We start from the raw sequence: 17,397 nt of genomic DNA, 5'->3' as shown, positions 1-17,397 counted from the left end.
TAAAACAACTGACCTATGATTTGTTGCTTATCTTTATTGGTATCTCAATGGCATAGAAATGTTCCACTTCATTTACACAATTAATTTTTTTATTTCCTGAGGTAAACCGGTGAGCGTGCCTTGTGTCCTTCAGCAAAAGTTTCCCTTTGTGGGTCCTGCAGGAAGCTTGGTTGAATAGAGTTTTCTGGTTTTCACTCTGTTTTCCCGATATGTTATTGTGATGGTTTTATATTTTACAATTGAGGGTTTTTTTTTTAAAAAAAAAGTCAGGGGTGAAATATAAAAATGAAAAATAACAAGCCAAACTACCATCCTCCATATTAAAATTCTACATCTCAGCAGAGTAAGGTTAAGAACATCTTGCAGACCATAGAGCCCTGTTTGAGTATCAGATAATGGTTCACTCTCTTCTAACATCTAGGTAAATTACTTCTTACCTATGCATATTATCAAGAAACCATTTCACTCCTCCCACACTGAAGAGAATGGTGGAAAAGTGAGAGTGGGAGGCTGGCTCAATCAGTTTTAACTCTCCTTTTCAGGCAAAAGCGCCATCAGTTGTATTTCCATTGTAAATAAGCATTCCAAATTAGTTTTTAGCCAACCTTCCATTTGCAGTTTTTAAGTGCCATGATAATAAACCACTATGGTGTTGTACCTGCTTTCATCTGTTTATATATATATGTATATTAATCCTTTACATGATGTGCATGGAAATTTGAGGTCTTGGGGCCAACCCCCAAGCATTGTCCATGACTCCAAGGACTCATCTACTTGTGCTTCTCAGCTGCTTTCTATCAAACTAAGGCACATGCCAGTGTTTATCACCATGCCATGAAAAGCTTCGCCTCCTACTTACTTCCTATCAAATCTCTAGAGAAGGTTTTCTTTCCCTGATCAGATACGACAACCCTGCTGTTGACTCACATGAGTCAGCAGGCTTAGTGTTCATCCTTCCGTTCAACCCATGGCACTCTTTTTTATTATTAAAAAAAGGTTTATATTTAAAGGGCAGCATATGCATGGACAGCTTGTAATTCTAACACACTGTACTTCACCAAGATAATAATAATAATAATAATAATAATAATAATAATAATAATAATAATAATAATCAAGAAATAAAAGCAAAGTGAACTTACTGTGTTATATCCAACACTGCTGTTCTACTCATATAGCAGACTCCTGTATGTGCAATATAACTAGCCCTTAGGAAAAAAATAGGTATATATACAGGAGATATGTATGGCTGGCAAGATCATACAATGCATTGGATACAGTGCATTAAAATGGCTCCTTGTGAGTAAGGTTACTCCTGGTGAGGAAGGCCTGTCAGAACATCTGTGAGCACCGGCAGCTGGGACTAGGTATACTTACGAAAGCATAAGAAGAGCCTGCAGGATCAGGCCAATGGCCCATCTAGTCCAACGTTCTGTTCTCACAGTGGCCAACCAGATGCCTGTGGGATGCCTGCCAGCAGGATTCGAACACAAGACCACTCTCCCTTCCTGAGGGTTTCAGAAGCATTGCTGCCTCTGACTGTAGAGGCAGAGCACAGCCATCACGGCTAGTAGCCATTGATAAACCTCTTCTCCAGGAATTTGTCTAATCCTCTTTTAGAATCATAGAATCTTAGAGTTGGAAGGGACCGTGTCATCCATGACAGATGGCCGCTTTAGCTGAGATTCCTGCATTGCAGGGGGTTGGACTAGATCAGCCCCGGGTCCTTCCCAACTATAATATTCTAAGATATTAAAGCCATCTAGGTTGGGGGTGGCCATCAACTGTAGATTGATGGGAGCGAGTTCCATACACTATGGGGAGAAGTGCTTGCTTCCAGCCCTTTCTTTTAGCTTCCCAATGGCTAGAACTACGCAGGTCTCTAACTTACTGCCACCGGACTTGTCTTACCTAGATTGGGTCTCCTCTGCTGCTGACCTCTGGGCTACCAACTCATGTCACTTCCCCTTGGTCATGTTTTAAACTCCGACTGATTACAGTGGTACCTCTGGTTAAAAACTTAATTTGTTCCAGAGGTCCGTTCTTAACCTGAAACTTTTCTTAACCTGAAGCACCACTTTAGCTAATGGGGGCTCCCGCTGCCAATGTGTGATTTCTGTTCTCATCCTGAAGCAAAGTTCTTAGCCCGAGGTACTATTTCTGGGTTAGCACAGTCTGTAACCTGAAGTGTCTGTAACACGAGGTACCACTGTATTTGCATCTGCCCCCTATTTGTCTTCAGCTTTGCATGCTTATCATGCCAGTGTTTTGCAATCTCTTTGGATTTATTGGATTCTGTAGGCTTGGGGCCTACCCCGAGACGACACCTGCAGAAACTGGGCAGGTTGATCTGTAAGTGTTGGGTTCTGTTGAACTGTAGGCATGTATTAATAATAGCTTAATTTGTTCCCATGTCCCTTGACTGCAGTGTAACAATACCCCTTTTATTCTTTGCTGCAATGTTCTTGGAAGTAGCGCTTCAGATTTACATATATGAGAGATAATTAAAGGTTCTGAAGCATCTTCTGCTATTTTAGGTACATCTCCCTTGTTCCTGTATTCATCTGATGTGCCCTGGCAGCTGCAGTATCAATCTGATATTGGAATGAGAGCACCCTCTAATTCACCGGTCGATTATCAGGATGCGAGGACCTAGAGCTGCTGATCCTTATCTTTGTCTGGTCATGTTGGTTTTGATAGCTTATCAGATCAATCACTTAGCAAATCTATTAGCCAGGGTTTCTGCTTCAACATTCTCTGTACTGGGGAGACAGGAATTGGGAAATTGAGTTTGATAGTTTAATACCAGTTTTGATGACTGTGTGTCAACACACTTTCAGTCAAAAGTAAGACTCAAAGCTCAGACATGTGAACCCCAGGAAAGCAATGATTGGGTGAAAGTGACAAATGTAAATACTGTTGGATTTGGTGACCAAAGAAACAAAGAAGGCAGCTACCAGCTATTAGTGAGCTACATAGATGAGTTACATAGATGTAGCATTTGAGATCTACCTCCAGGAATAGCAAAAAATTGAATGCTCCTTGTTTAATTACCATGACCCTCACATCCATGTGTGCCTCTATTTAATTCACTGACAGAGCATTCCTTCAAAACTCTTGATTTAGTAAGCATGAAAAAACTTGATTGCAAGGTGAACATTATTCTACCTTTCGCCAAAGCAGATAGAATTTCTAAAGCTGAACTACAGGAGTTTAAGATGAACACCATGGGTGAACTGATCATTAATGGAGTTGAAATATTGTAGTTTCCTACAAATGATGTCAGGTTTGCTAAGAATGCCAACATAAATGAACACTCACCATTTGCTGGAGTGGGGAGCATGGAAGAGGTAAAGATAGGAACCAAAACAGGAAAAGCTCTCCCGTACCTTTCACAGAAGTGTAGAGTGAGAATCACTGTGATTTTGCAAAGCTCTGGGAAATGTACAAAAAGGGAGGATCTGAGAGAGAACATCCATATGTCCCTGTCCAATTAGAAGAGATGGACTTCCAATACGCTGGTCTAAAAACAAACCTGTCAGGATCCCAATACACAAATAGCAAAAAAGACAACTCCTTGAGGAGAAGCTAAACAACACGGATTCCTTGGCGAATTGCAGTGGAAAGAAGAAGTGGAAAGAAGTCTCAAAATTGGCAACCCAGGATGCATCTTAAGGAGTCATACCCACCTGGATAATATTGGCATCCAACATATCCTTTAGCAGCCCCTTTACTAGCTGATATAATGGAAGTGGAATAGTACGATTCCATTACCCTTTGATTGTGTGATGATTTGTGACCATTCAATGTCTTGCTCATTTAAAGGTAAAGGGTAAAGGGACCCCTGACCGTTAGGTCCAGTCACGGATGACTCTGGGGTTGTGGTGCTCATCTCGCATTATTGGCCGAGGGAGCCGGCTTACAGCTTCCAGGCCATGTGGCCAGCATGACAAAGCCGCTTCTGGCGAATCAGAGCAGCACACGGAAACGCCATTTACCTTCCCGCCGGAGCGGTACCTATTTGCCTACTTGCACTTTGACGTGCTTTTGAACTGCTAGGTTGGCAGGAGCTGGGACCGAGCAACAGGAACTCACCCCGGCGCGGGGATTCGAACCGGCGACCTTCTGATCGGCAAGCCCTAGGCTCTGTGGTTTAACCCACAGTGCCACCCGCATCCCTTAAGTCTTGCTCATTTGGCTCTACCCAAATCACTAGGGGGTGCTGTTGGGGGCAAGGAATGTGACAATGCCTTTCCAATACATTTGTCTCAAGTGCATAGCTTGCACTTCACTTGTATGATCTTTCCCCCAGATGCCATTTCTCTTGTCTAGCACTCTTCTGGCTCACAAACTGGCACCTGTGCTTCATGCTGTGCAAGCACGATCTTCTCATATAGCCCTGATATCCATCCTTGTGCAACAGCTCGTCACAGATAGACAGTTACAGGGTACTTGGCTGGATTTCAGCATGGAAGACAAACTGGGATGGGTCTGTAAAACCATTTTTGATCCTTAAAGGACTCCACAACATACAAAACTGGTACCTGTTGAAATTTTCTACCTATCCACCCTGAAACTCTTTCTTCTATATTAGGTTCAGTTATCACAGCTTCATGAGCTTCTCCTAAATTTTCTGTTGCTCAATCACAACATTTAGCACAGCTTGCCAGTTTCTCCTAATAACTACCCTCATTAAGCAGTATACTACTATGTTTTCCACATCTTCCTAATAAGCTGCAGTGCATTAGTTCCTATTACAACACTGAGTAAAGCTTGATAGTGAGCACTCCCCTGAATGGTCCACTTCCTTTCCCGTGATCTCTGTTCCCATTTTCACATAACCAATCTGTGAAATGGTGCCAGCATTTCCAGCTACAACTTGCACCAATCTCTCAGTAGCTTTGCAACCCATTCTACCACTGCAATAACAGAAGAGTATTCCATGCCAGCTGCACCACACTTACATTCCTGTAACGGGTCTTACATTCCTGTTACAGCAATATACCCTCCTGTCTCTGTGTCAGGGTGCTGTCAGCGGCTCCCGGCTGGTTGCCCAGGAAAGTATAAACACAAGGGAAAGTTGCTTGCCATCCTTTTTTATTTCAATCTTTACAGAGAGAGGCTATAAAACCCAGCCTCTTGGATAATGGCATTGTCCCGAGTGAATCTCCATCCCCACCCCCGTCTCCCCCACTTCCTCATTCTTCATTCTCATTGTCTCCTCTAAGGGTGCCGCTAAGTTCCCTCTGTCTTCAGGCTCTTTGCTCTCCTACTTTTAAGGGTCACCGGGTTCTGGGAGATGGTGTGTCTGGAATGCTTTCTAATGACAACGTGTCTGTCAGCTGTTCTGGCTCTCCCATCATTTCCCAACTTTCCCCCTCATCTGCCTCTGAGGTGCGATGTCCCGCAAACCCCTGTTGTAAATCTATACTGTCTTCCTCCTCCCTGGAAGGGTCAGGATGGGGAGGCAGTGTCCAGCACTCCTCCTCTGCCCAGACCCTGACATTCTTGTTTCCTTCTTTCGCTGCTGCAATTCCAGTGTAAAATGTTGAGTTAATTTTTTGGACATCAGTTGATCCTCTGCAATAAATTGTCATAGACGTTTTCTCCTTTGGAAACAATAGTCTTACTTTCATCCTCGGGATTCTTGTTTGCAGATGCTTTAGGGTGTTATCATAACTTTTGTAACTTTATTATACCATTCATAACTTTCCCTTAGATTGAAGACTCCACGGCTCAAACTCTGGATAGACACATTCTCAAAAGAGAACTACTTCCTCTCTTTTGGTGATACTCTAATTGCCTCAAGCTCCCACTTCCAGAGGTTTCCTGTGTCTGTGACCTGCTTCCTGCTATCCTGGGTCCTCTCCTCATTGAGGTTACTCTAAACCCAGGCATCCCCAGACTGTGGCCCTCCAGATGTTTTGGCCTACAACTCCCATGATCCCAAGCTAAGAGGACCAGTGTTCAGGGATGATGGGAATTGTAGTCCAAAACATCTGGAGGGCTGAAGTTGGGGGGAGGGTGCCTGCTCTAACCCTTTCTCAAGTATTTCTTCCATTCCTTGTAGGTTCTGTGTGGAGCACAGAATGTCAAATACACCACAGAATATAAAGGCAGGATATTTTGCTTTGCAGTTATTTCTTTGGGCAAAATATGCAATTCCCATAGTTTACATCAATCAGATTTTTCTACCTTTATTCCTGCCTCAGTCTAAGAACAACTCTGAGGGCACCAGGGGACAAGGCAATAGCTCAGTGGCAGAACATCTGTTTTATATGTGAAAGGTCCCAGGTTCAATCCTCAGCAACTTCCGGGAGGACCAGAAGAGACTTCGGTCTAAAATCCTAGAGAGGCACTAGCAGTCAGACAATATTGAGCTAGATGAATTAATGATCTCATTCAGTATACAGGAGCATCCTTGTTGCTATGAAAAGAGGCTTAATTCCCGTCTCTTAGTAATGCAGATGAATGGGTTAGTCAGTTAGTTTGGTTAGGTTGTTCTTAGTCTCCAGGTGTGTGAAGCAATTCTTGCACTTGAAATAAAATGGAACTTAATGGTGGACGTGCCCCCAAGTGAGAGACTTCTGGGAAAAGATTTATAATGAACTGAAAAAAGTGTTGAAAAACACATTCGTTAAGAAACCAGAGGCCTTCTTACTTGGGATAACGGGGGATGATATATCTAAGAAAGATGTTACTTCTTTTTTTTGTATGCCACAACAGCAGCAAGAATACTATTGGCAAAGAATTGGAAGAATGAAGATTTGCCAACTGTGGATGAATGGCAGAAGAAGCTGATAGAATATATGGAACTGTCTGAGTTGACGGGGAGGCTCCGGGATCGGAGTGAAGAAGCAGCGGAAGAAGATTGGAAGAAATTTAAAGTTTATTTGAAAGAAATAAAATGGAACTTAAAAACAAACTGCTTACAGCCAGATGGGCAGGGTATAAATATATTATTATTATTGCTTGATGGATCCACTAGTCTGACTCTGTATAAGATAGCTTCGTATCTTCATATGTTTAAGCTCTGAAAATCTCAGAATTCTAAAAAACATAGAAAAGCTTCCTAGATCAACCCAACATGCCATCTACTTTATCATCCTGTTTCCAACTATGTTGAGCCAAATGCCTCTGAGAAGCTCACCAAAAAGAACAGTATATAGTCTCACACTGCAGAGGGTTGAACTAGATCAATGTTTCCCAAACTTGGGTCTCCAGCTGTTTTGGGACTACAAATCCCACCATCCCCAGCTAGCAAGACCAGTGGTCAGGGATGATGGGAATTGTAGTTCAAAAACAGCTGGAGACCCAAGTTTGGGAAGCACTGGACTGGACTGGATGACCCTTTGGGTCCCTTCCAACCCTCCAGTTCTATAATTCAGTATACCAGACTTGCCAAACTTCGTACCCTCCAGATGTTTTGGATCGCAATTTCCCATCTGCCCCAGCCAGCATGGCTAATGGTCAGGGATGATGGGATGGGATGGGATGATGGGAGTTGTGGTCTAAAACATCTGGAGGGCACTAGATTGAGGAAGCCTGGGCATACCCAGTATACTGGCATAGAATGCCTCTGAATATGAAAGTTCTCTTTATACTCTTTTGTTCTTGAGATGCAAGAGATATTCCTTCCAATAGCATATTTGTATACCACTGGATTGTTGTTGTTTTTATTCAAGCAGATAAATTTCCTTGTGGACTGTCAAGAGGAAGGGAAGCAAAGCCCTCATTTCAATGTCTCTTTGTGGTTGCTTTTTAAACCATTTGTCATGGAGCCAAACTTTCTGCAGCGCTGAATTAGTGAAATTCCAACCTGAATGCTAGAATTGTAAATGATATGCGTTAGCTCCGGGGTTTAAAAATATGCCATTACTCAGTATGTAGTGTCGCCTAAAGCAGTATTCATGGATGCACATGCAATTAAGAGCTATTTCTCTCAGACTTTGATTCACAACTGTTTAATACCAATAACCTGGAGACAAGCGACTTCCTTCATTGTCAGCATAGGTTAGTGTGGTTTCAGCTTGTAAACCTAAGGAGAACCTCAGACCAAGACAGAAAGCACTTTCTTTACCAAATGCAATCCAGTTTTGAGCCTAGATACACGTGAGGAGGCAAAGAAATCCTTTGGGCTACAAGTCAACAGCACACAATGATGATGAAATATCAGATGATGAAATATTACCCTGCATCTTAACACAAGTTCCAAATTTTAAGTGGCTCCCCTTCTGATGCTTGGTCATATAGTAAGTAACCCAATAATGGCTTCACATAATCTCATTTCCCAAAGTAAGTTGAGAGTACCGGTGGTTGCTATTAATCAACCAAAATTCAATATTGAAATACTTCTGAAAGTTTAAGAAAGATTTGACAGGAGTTCAGATGGGTTAAGGCAAGTACAGAAGTCTGCAAAACTCAATGGGTTTGTTTGCATTCAGAACTGTGTAGAGTATTATGAAGTACATAAATCTGGATATATATGGTGCAAAGATAAAGGAGAAATTTGGCTCCTGACATTTCTTTTTGGGTCAGTAAATGGCAACATCCACCGCATTTATGGAATATGCCACAACATTTATGTTTGTAGTGTTGCCACTCTTTTTCTAACTGCAGTGTTGTATTTTTAACAACTCCACAGCAGGTAGGAATGGGCATATCTGTCAATTTTGGTTTCAGCTTTTCATTTTCCCCCAGTTATAATTCATTTCTCCACATTTCCACATCAGTTTGCAAACTCCTTTTTTTTAAGTACTTGTGAAAATTCGCAAGCATTTTAGTCCAAATTTATCTCAACATACATATTTGGGAATGCAATTTGCTTGATACGGTAAAAAAGCTACTTACATGCATTTAACTTGTGCATACTCAGCTTTACACAGACAGCAAAGACAAAGAAAATATAAATAAATAAAAGGGGGACAAAAAGAGGGCAGAGTTCTGGAAAAAATGAATTTGGCAATCCCACCCGCCATTGAACCCAATGCGTCTTGACTATACATTATCCTACCTTTAGGAGCGATCCTCGGAATGTAACCCTCGTGCAAGTTGTGGGCCTACTGTATACAGATTTTTGAAAGCAAATTTGCAAGAAATGTAACACATTTTCATGCACCGTTTCCCCCACTATACGCATTTTGTGCACACATTATATGCATTTTGTTGGAGCACTGCGGTGCAAATTTCAGAGAAGGATGTGGTGGCATTTCAGTTCCTATATTGCTTCAGGAAGTGTGAATTGGGTAGGTTTGCCTTCAAAATGCAACCCGAACCAAATGTCTCCCCCCATCCTTAGTGATAGAATGAAATCTTCCATCAAGCAGTTTCCCATCGATCACACCTTCTCTGTGCTAGGAAAAGCAGAATCTCTACCTGTTGTGCAGCTATTGAAGGGACAGAGCTTTTTTTTTTCAAGTGACAGGGAATGGTACAAATCCTAGACCCAAATGGTCCAAAAAATGTCAAGTAGTAAACCTCATTGAATCCAACCTGATCCTTACTTTAGCTTCAAAAGACAGTTACATTATGGTTACCTGACGTCCCCGGATTTACAAATCTGTCACCGGACAAAATCCATCCCCAGAATACCCCTGGATTTCATTTAATGTCCCCGGATTTATATTTTAAGTGCTGTAGGTTTATTAGTAGGGAATGAATGTTGCGTGATTGGTTCAACAGCACAAGACACATTATATGGGCATGGGCGTACCCAGGATCAAAACTAGGGGGGGCAAGGGGAGGGGCCAAGGCACGGAAGGGGAGGGGCCACAAAGTGGGCGAACTCGCGCTCCGCCGGGCTGTGCCCCTCCCTAGAAGCAGGGCTGGTGGGCGGAGGCGGAGCCCAGCCCAGCGGAGCGCGAGTTTGGCGTTCCCGCCCACCGCGCCGCGCTCCCTGGTTCCCCGCCGTGCTTGGCCTTGCCTGAGGGCGTGCCGGGGAGCTGGAGGGAGGGTGCGGTGCGGCGCGGCGGGAATGGCGAACTCGCGCTCCGCCGGGCTGTGCTCCGCCTCTGCCCACCAGCCCTGCTTCTAGAGTAGGGCAGCTGCCCTAACTTGCCCCGTGGTGGGTACGCCCTTGTATATGGGGACTTCCGGCGAGGCAAAATGGCAGGCGCCACGGCAGCAAGCAACTCCTGAAGCCAGCCAGAGCCAACTGCACTACCAGGCTGGTTCTGGGCTGCTGAGGCTGCCGCTGCTGCCGCCACTGCCAAAGGGGAACTGGGGATGCCCAGTGCGTCAACTGGGGGAACCACTGACACCCCCGCGACCCAAATCGAGTCAGGAGTGAGAGCATCTGGCCGACTGCCCAGGGGCGCTCCAGGGCCAGGAAAACCCCAGAGCTGACGCAGGGAGAAGGAGAGGAGAAGGAGAAGGAAGAGAGAGAAAGAGGAAGGAGAAAAAAAGAGGGGAGCCCCGACCTTGCCGCGCCACTGCCACCACTGAGGAGGAAATGTAGGAGAGCACTGGAAGGGCAAGGACACATGGCTGAGCCCAGGCCCCACCTGAGCCTACTCCACTGCGGCTAGCGCTCCAAGAGAGCAGGCTGGGGCCCAGAGGAAGGCCGTGTGACAGAGGAGACCACAGAAAAGATTTTTTTTTCTTTTTTCTTTTTTAAAAATAACTTATTTTTAATAACTTTTTTTGGTCTTTTTTTTTTAAAAAAAAGTGTCCCCGGAATCTTTGAAAAAAATCTGGTAACCTTAAGTTACATCCACTCTCAAGCACCACAAACGTTACTTATTGATGCAAGAGAGCCATTATCCACAACGTTTTAAAACTAAACCTACATTGCAGCCGTCGCTGCAGCCTCCCTGGCAAGCTCATTTTGTGAAACAAGGTTGTATTATGCCTTTGATGCATTCGCTGCAGAGAGAGAGCCTGCAGCCTAGCCAGAGGGTTTGGTGTGGCATATAATCAGGTGACATTCTTTTAATTGAGTGTGTTGTCTCCCCAGTTCTCATGCAGTGATGAATGTAGACATATATTTGGAAGTTTTGTCATTACATCATTTTTGGTCAATTGATCTGTCTTGCGCAGTTCGGACGACTAGATCCATCAATCGCCCACGAAAAGAAAAGTGTGAGCAGGTCTTAATCAATTAAACTTGGAAGTACTGCTTGACAGCGCCCTTAGGGATTCAGGCTGTTCTAGACATGGCTGCAAGAGCAGGAATTAGCAGCTTCCAGAACTAAAAAGCTGACCTTGAAGGGGGAAAGGTAAAGCTCTCTGTAAATGTCAGTGGAACATTGTTGTGAAGAAGAGAAAAACAAACCTCTTTGTCTCGTTTTCTGGTGATTGCGAATGGTGTCCAATAAATGCTGTCAGTCTACCTCAGTTTATAATAACATTAATAGTTTTCAACTTCCGAAGGCTGCTTTTTGCTTGGTTAGAGAGATAGGGTGTGCTTTTCTAAACTTCTCTGTTTGGAGGCCTCACACCGAGACATACCATTGGCCCATCTGGCTCAATATTGCCCACAAAGACTTTTGGTAGCTCTCCAGCATTTCAGTCCAAGCTATCTCCCAGCCTTACCTGAAAATGCTGGACCTGGGACCCTCTGCATGCAAAGCAGGTGCTCTCCCACCGAGACATGCCCCTTCCCCTAAACCTGGTCTTCATCAGGGTTCGAAATTAGCAGGGTGCCAGGAGCATTTTGTGCCTAAAGATTCTCCAGGTGCCAAAAAAAAAGAGAGGTTATTTATGTATGCCATTACTACGGCCCGTGATTTGTTAGCCCAAAAATGGAAAACGAGCAAGGTCCCAACCAAAGAAGAATGGCAACTTAAATTGCTGGAATATGTGCAGCTTGGTCTACATGTAGGACGGACTCCCTACGTCCTTGTTTATGAATATCCACACAAACCGCATGGGGTGAGATAGGCTGACCTTATAATCCAGCCATACCGGAACACAAATAGTCGAAGCAGCAAACTTATATTCGTAGAAAACAATGCCCAGAACTAGTAGTCCTTTTGTGCTGTGTACTAATGTAAACGATCTAATATCGGAACCTCACACAAGTGGCTCTCCGCCTGAACAGCTATCCTAATTCTTTGCCCCTATGCTTACATTCTCCTCTGCGTCCCATTCATTTGCCTCCCGCAGCAGCTCTCCAGCTACCATTCACAACAGATACTTGCCAACTGTCTGTCGCTCACAAATGGCACCCAACACTCCATCTCCTGCCGCCCAGCATTTTCACCAACAATCATTAATAGTGGAGAGAGTGAGCTGGGAGCAAGCTCTGAGGTCTTCTCTGCCTGCCTGCTTCTGTTTTCTAGGATCCTTCCCATGGGGCAGCTGGTGGTTTGTTTGTTTGGTCGGTCGGTCGGTCCCGTGAAGGGAGGAGACAGTGCAGCTGAGGTAGGCTCAGGGCAGTTGGTGGTAGCTGGCCTCTTCATTTCCTGCATCCCTCCCTTCTCCTGAGATCCATCCCACAGAGTATCTACAATATGCCCCTCCCTGGCTGACAGCAGGACTACTGTATTTTCATGATGGACGCTTCTCCTTCATTGCGATTGGCCTCTTTCTGTGTTCTTCCCTTTCTGTGTTCCCTTCTTCCTCGGAACTGCTGGTCCAATGCTTACCTTGGCCCAATTCAGCAAATGTTAATTTCAGTAACGGCAGAGATTTCACCCAGTTGTCACATTCGGAGGCTATCTTCCTCCTCTGGCTTCCTCTCTTTCTCTGACCGGCCAGGATCTCCTACCTATTAACTGGGCTTGTTCTTTCATCAAGCTCTATCTCAGAACTACTGGCCCAGCAGCTATGCAGCCATCGCGTGCGGAACGCCCCCCCCCCCACTACCACCACCACCACTGCACACTCTTGCAAATTGGTTGCCATAGCAACTCACCACGTGCTCAGAGCCTGAAACTCCACAGTATGGATTTGTTTCTCAAAGGTAGATTCTGAAACACAGACAAAATCAGCCAGGAAATTAGATCGGGGGGGGGGACCCCACACAGCAGCTAGAAAGTTGAGAGAGAATCCTCATGACTTTAAGCATGACTTTAGGCACCTCGTGTCATGTAGACGGCTTATGAACTGAAGCCACCTAACCCTGTCTGCAACAAGACAATATGCCTCCAAGTTTGAATTTCCTATGTCTAGCAGGTTCTTAAAATACGGAATGGGTTAAGGACCCGCAGCTATTTTTAGGAAAGGCACGAACAGGTCAAATGTTGCTGGAGAGCATTATCTTCCCCCAGGTCTCCTCCAAAGGACCTGGGTGCAATAGATTATGTTTTGTCTATTAAGAATCTAGTAAACTAGGACAAAGTACACTTGAACATGACCCACCCAAACCCTCTATTGAAATGGACAAGGGAATATCCACTGGACACACCCTCTGTGGTGTGGGATCTACTCCTATTGACTGGCTATGTGTTCCTGTTTCCCAGGGATGTCCCTGATTTAGAGAAGCCGTCCCGGTTTCTGATTTGATCCCAGAATGTCCCACTTTTCCTTAGGACGTCCCTATTTTCATTGGAGAAATGTTGGAGGGTATGGTGTTATCTGACCCCCGAGCCACGTGAAGGCAATCCTGTATAGGGAAGGGTATTTTTAAATGTCCAATGTTTTATTATGTCTTTATATGTGTTGGAAGCTGCCCAAAGTGGCTGGGGCAATCCAGTAAGATGCGTAGGGTATAAATACAGTGGTACCTCGGGTTACAGATGCTTCAGGTTACAAACGCTTCAGTTACAGACTCAGCTAACCCAGAAATAGTACCTCAGGTTAAGAACTTTGCTTCAGGATGAGAACAGAAATCGTGTGGTGGCAGCAGGAGGCCCCATTAGTTAAAGTGGTACCTCAGGTTAAGAACAGTTTCAGGTTAAGAATGGACCTCCAGAACAAATTAAGTTCTTAACCCGAGGTACCACTGTAGTAAAATTATCATTATGGAATGGGACGTTCCTGTTTTCACCGGAGAAATGTTGGAGGGTATGGTCGAGTGCCGTTTACAATAAGTACATTAAACTCCAATCTAAGGCTACCATCTCTTTTGCTAAGCAGTAACAAGGCAATCATCTCTTCCTGTGCCATTAAAGGCTATAACTGCCTCAGAGCTCCTGGACTCCACAAGTTTCCTGTCCGCCGCAAGCCTCCTGTGTTTCCCTTGCATCCTTCATTCTGCTGGCATTCACTCTGCATATCTAAGTTTTGGGACTTCCTGGCAAAGTGCCTGCGATTGCATCTCTAAACTCCCTTTAGAAACTCACCTTGTCCAGTATGTTTGTAGGGGGTAAACACAGGATTCCTTGCATTCATCTACCCACATTTCATGTCTTGTCCCTGAATTATTATATGCAAACAGATCCATTTCCTCATGCTGGGCAAGCTACCGGTATTTTAATTTTCAGCATTTGAGGAATCAGTGCCATGTTCCTAGGTGAACCAAGTTGTAAAGGAGCCCATTTTAACAGCAGCATAAAAATACTCTTACTACCAGTTTGGGCATAGCTGCCAAGTTTTCCCTTTTCTCGCGAGGAAGCCTATTCAGCATAAGGGAAAATCCCTTTTAAAAAGGGATAACTTGGCAGCTATGAGTTTGGGTGGAGCCATGAGCTATAGTTTATTTAGCATAATAGCTAATCTACTCCTAATGCCTGCTCTAAATAAAAGCCACTCCACCCTTCAGAATTATGTGCACACATTATCCAGCAGTGTTTAATTGTATAGCTCCTATATGTATGTTTATTCATTATGTAACAGTTTTTCATTGTGCATCCATTATCTTATCTGTATGGGCAGCCGTGACGGGAATTAGTGTGTAATGAGTACTTGAAAACTACACCCTGAATATTCAGCTTGAAACCAAGAAATCTATTATATACTTTGGTAACCAAGTCCCCACCAGTGTGATATTATAAAGTTTTAATATTCTATACCCTCAAATTCTCCACGGTATAATTTACTATTTTCTTTAAAGTATTTCTTAACTCACTTTTTATCCAAAGATCTCTAGGGTGGTGTGCAAAAGTCTGAGAACAATTCCCACCCTTCTCTGGAAATCCATATGATATTTCTTGGTGGGCATTGCTCAACTGAGCGCCAAGTGACATCTTCAGGCTATCAGTGATGGGGTTATTGCTAAATTTTCCTGGTTCTCAGAACATTCCGACAGGAAGACAAAATTGAACGTAGTATTTTGGACAGTTATGGATTGGAAACTGCAGGTTGAGCAGCGAATGGCTTTCTTGATATCATACTGGAATTGGCTGGGAAGAATTATGTGTTTCTGAGTTTTGCACGGAGGGCTGCTCACTCACGGCTATTGCCTGCCAAAGAACATGTCGCTGTATTGCTGGAAAGAACACAGAACAGAACCTAAAAATAACAAGGGAGAAATGTCCAGCTGTGGTGTCTGGCTCCAATCCACAATAATAGAGTTTCTAATTTAACCGTGCAATACTTGCTTTTCTAAATATAATTGATGACTGAAAACAAGAGTTTCAAAGTGTGCTTGCCCAGAGTAATTATGAAGGTATCAGGAGGCCTGGCCTGCAGCAAACACAGCACAACTGTGGTGGATGGCCCAGAGTCTTTTGTTCAGCATAGTCTGTACTATAAACATGGTACAGAGGTAGGGTTGCCAGACTCAATAGAGGACAGGACTTCTGTGCCTTTAATTGCCCTGCTCTCTTTTGAGTCTGGAAACCTTAAAGAGAAACCAGCAGACCCTTTGTTTAATTTCCAAGCAAAGGGTCTGCTGGTTTCTCTTTAAGGTTTCCAGACTCAAAAGAGAGCAGGGCAATTAAAGGCACAGAAGTCCTGTCCTCTATTGAGTCTGGCAACCCTATACAGAGGTGTCATTATTATCCACCCCGATTTACCTTCAGAACTGCTGGGCGGGGGACAGACCATAAAACCACAAGGTGTGGATCATTCGCTCATCCATCAGTTGAATGAATTGGCCCATTTTTCAGAGCAGCCACTTGAAAAACATGGATGGCAGCTGTTATGTACTGAGCTGAATCCAGAACAATAGGATCCAGAATGCAGGAGTCTGATTGGTCTGCAGGAGCCACCCAATCCAGCTCCAGGTGGAAGTGAATCAGCAACCTGATTGGCCTGCAGGAGCAGCCAATCAGGCTGCTGGCAGAAGTCAATCTGCAACCTGATTGGCCCACCGGTGCAGCCCTGAAGTAGCCAATCACGCAAGGCCCATTGTGTAAATAATGTACCAGTATATAAGCAGACGTTTTGTGGGAAAGAGGGATTCTTCTCTTCTTCCTCTATTGCTACCACAAGCTGAATAGAGAACATGAAATTCACTCTTGACTTCAAGTATATTTCAGCAGCAGTAAGCATATTTTGTTATAAGAAGAGTTGGGCCTAGTTTCATTGGTCAGAAGGTGGTGTTTCGGTTTTTTAATGACAAAGAAGAAGAGAAACTACAGTGGGCAGCTGTTGCAGACTCAAAGGACTAGTAAATAGCAGACCTGGGGGAAGAAATGGTAGAACTATCAAAGAGTTTGAAACCACTGGACTCATATGGGATTCCATGAAACATCTGTGAAATGACAGCTATAGCTAAATATGAATCATTAAAGAAGTTTCTTATAACTATTTTCAGGGTTTCTCTGTGACCTAGATAATAGAGAACTGAAACACAGGGAGTGCTGCCGCAGAACAATTACTTCCTACCTGGTACAGAGAAACTAAGTTAAGCCAGTGGCTGCAGCTCAGTGGTAAATGACATGCTATCATTCTTCTGCCTGGCTAATGGAACGTGATCATTCCCTAGGACCCATAGCGCCAATAGAGAAGGGGTGGTGCTCCACAGAGGTATTGATGGCTAAATGATACCATCAATGTGCACAGTACGTTCTACCTTGCCTCAAATGGCACACAGCTCTGGGTGTAGTTTTTTCTCCTCCACATCTCTCATCGCTGGCCTGCTGTTTCATTTATACTGCTTCCACAGCTAACCTGTTGGCAGCAGCGTAGGTCCACATGCCTCTTGCTAGAATTAAGCAAATAGAGAGATCACCCAAAAGTAAACAATTTTAATTGGGGGTGGGCGAGAGAGGTATATTGTACGGGAAAACATTTTGAAGCTTTCAATTTCCTGAAAGCATACCAAACAATGGGTGGAAAGCTGAGGTCATTTTATCAAGTGGTGACTTACCACTTTGTGGATATAAAGGTAAAGGACTCCTGGATGGTTAAGTCCAGTCAAAGGCGACTATGGGGTGTGGCGTTTATCTCACTTTCAGGCTGAGGGAGCCGGCGTTTGTCCACAGACAGCTTTCTGGGTCATACAGCCAGCATGATTAAACTGCTTCTGGCACAAAGGGATACCATGATGAGTGCCAAAGTGCACGTAAACACGGTTTACCTTCCTGCTGCAGCGATACCTATTTACCTACTTGGGTTGGCATGCTTTCG

General features: G+C 44.2%; 1 pseudogene; it reads left to right on the top strand.

Annotated features, from left to right (window-relative positions):
• Positions 1-2,671: 2,671 nt before the first annotated feature.
• LOC118085747 (septin-10 pseudogene) lies at positions 2,672-3,497 on the top strand (annotated as a pseudogene).
• The last annotated feature ends 13,900 nt before the right edge of the window (positions 3,498-17,397 follow it).

This window comes from Zootoca vivipara, chromosome 4 (genome assembly GCF_965207765.1).
Source record: "Zootoca vivipara chromosome 4, rZooViv2.hap1.1, whole genome shotgun sequence".
Lineage (NCBI taxonomy): Eukaryota > Metazoa > Chordata > Lepidosauria > Squamata > Lacertidae > Zootoca > Zootoca vivipara.
Note: the sequence above shows the minus strand (reverse complement) of the source record. Positions and strands in the feature narration are given on the sequence as shown.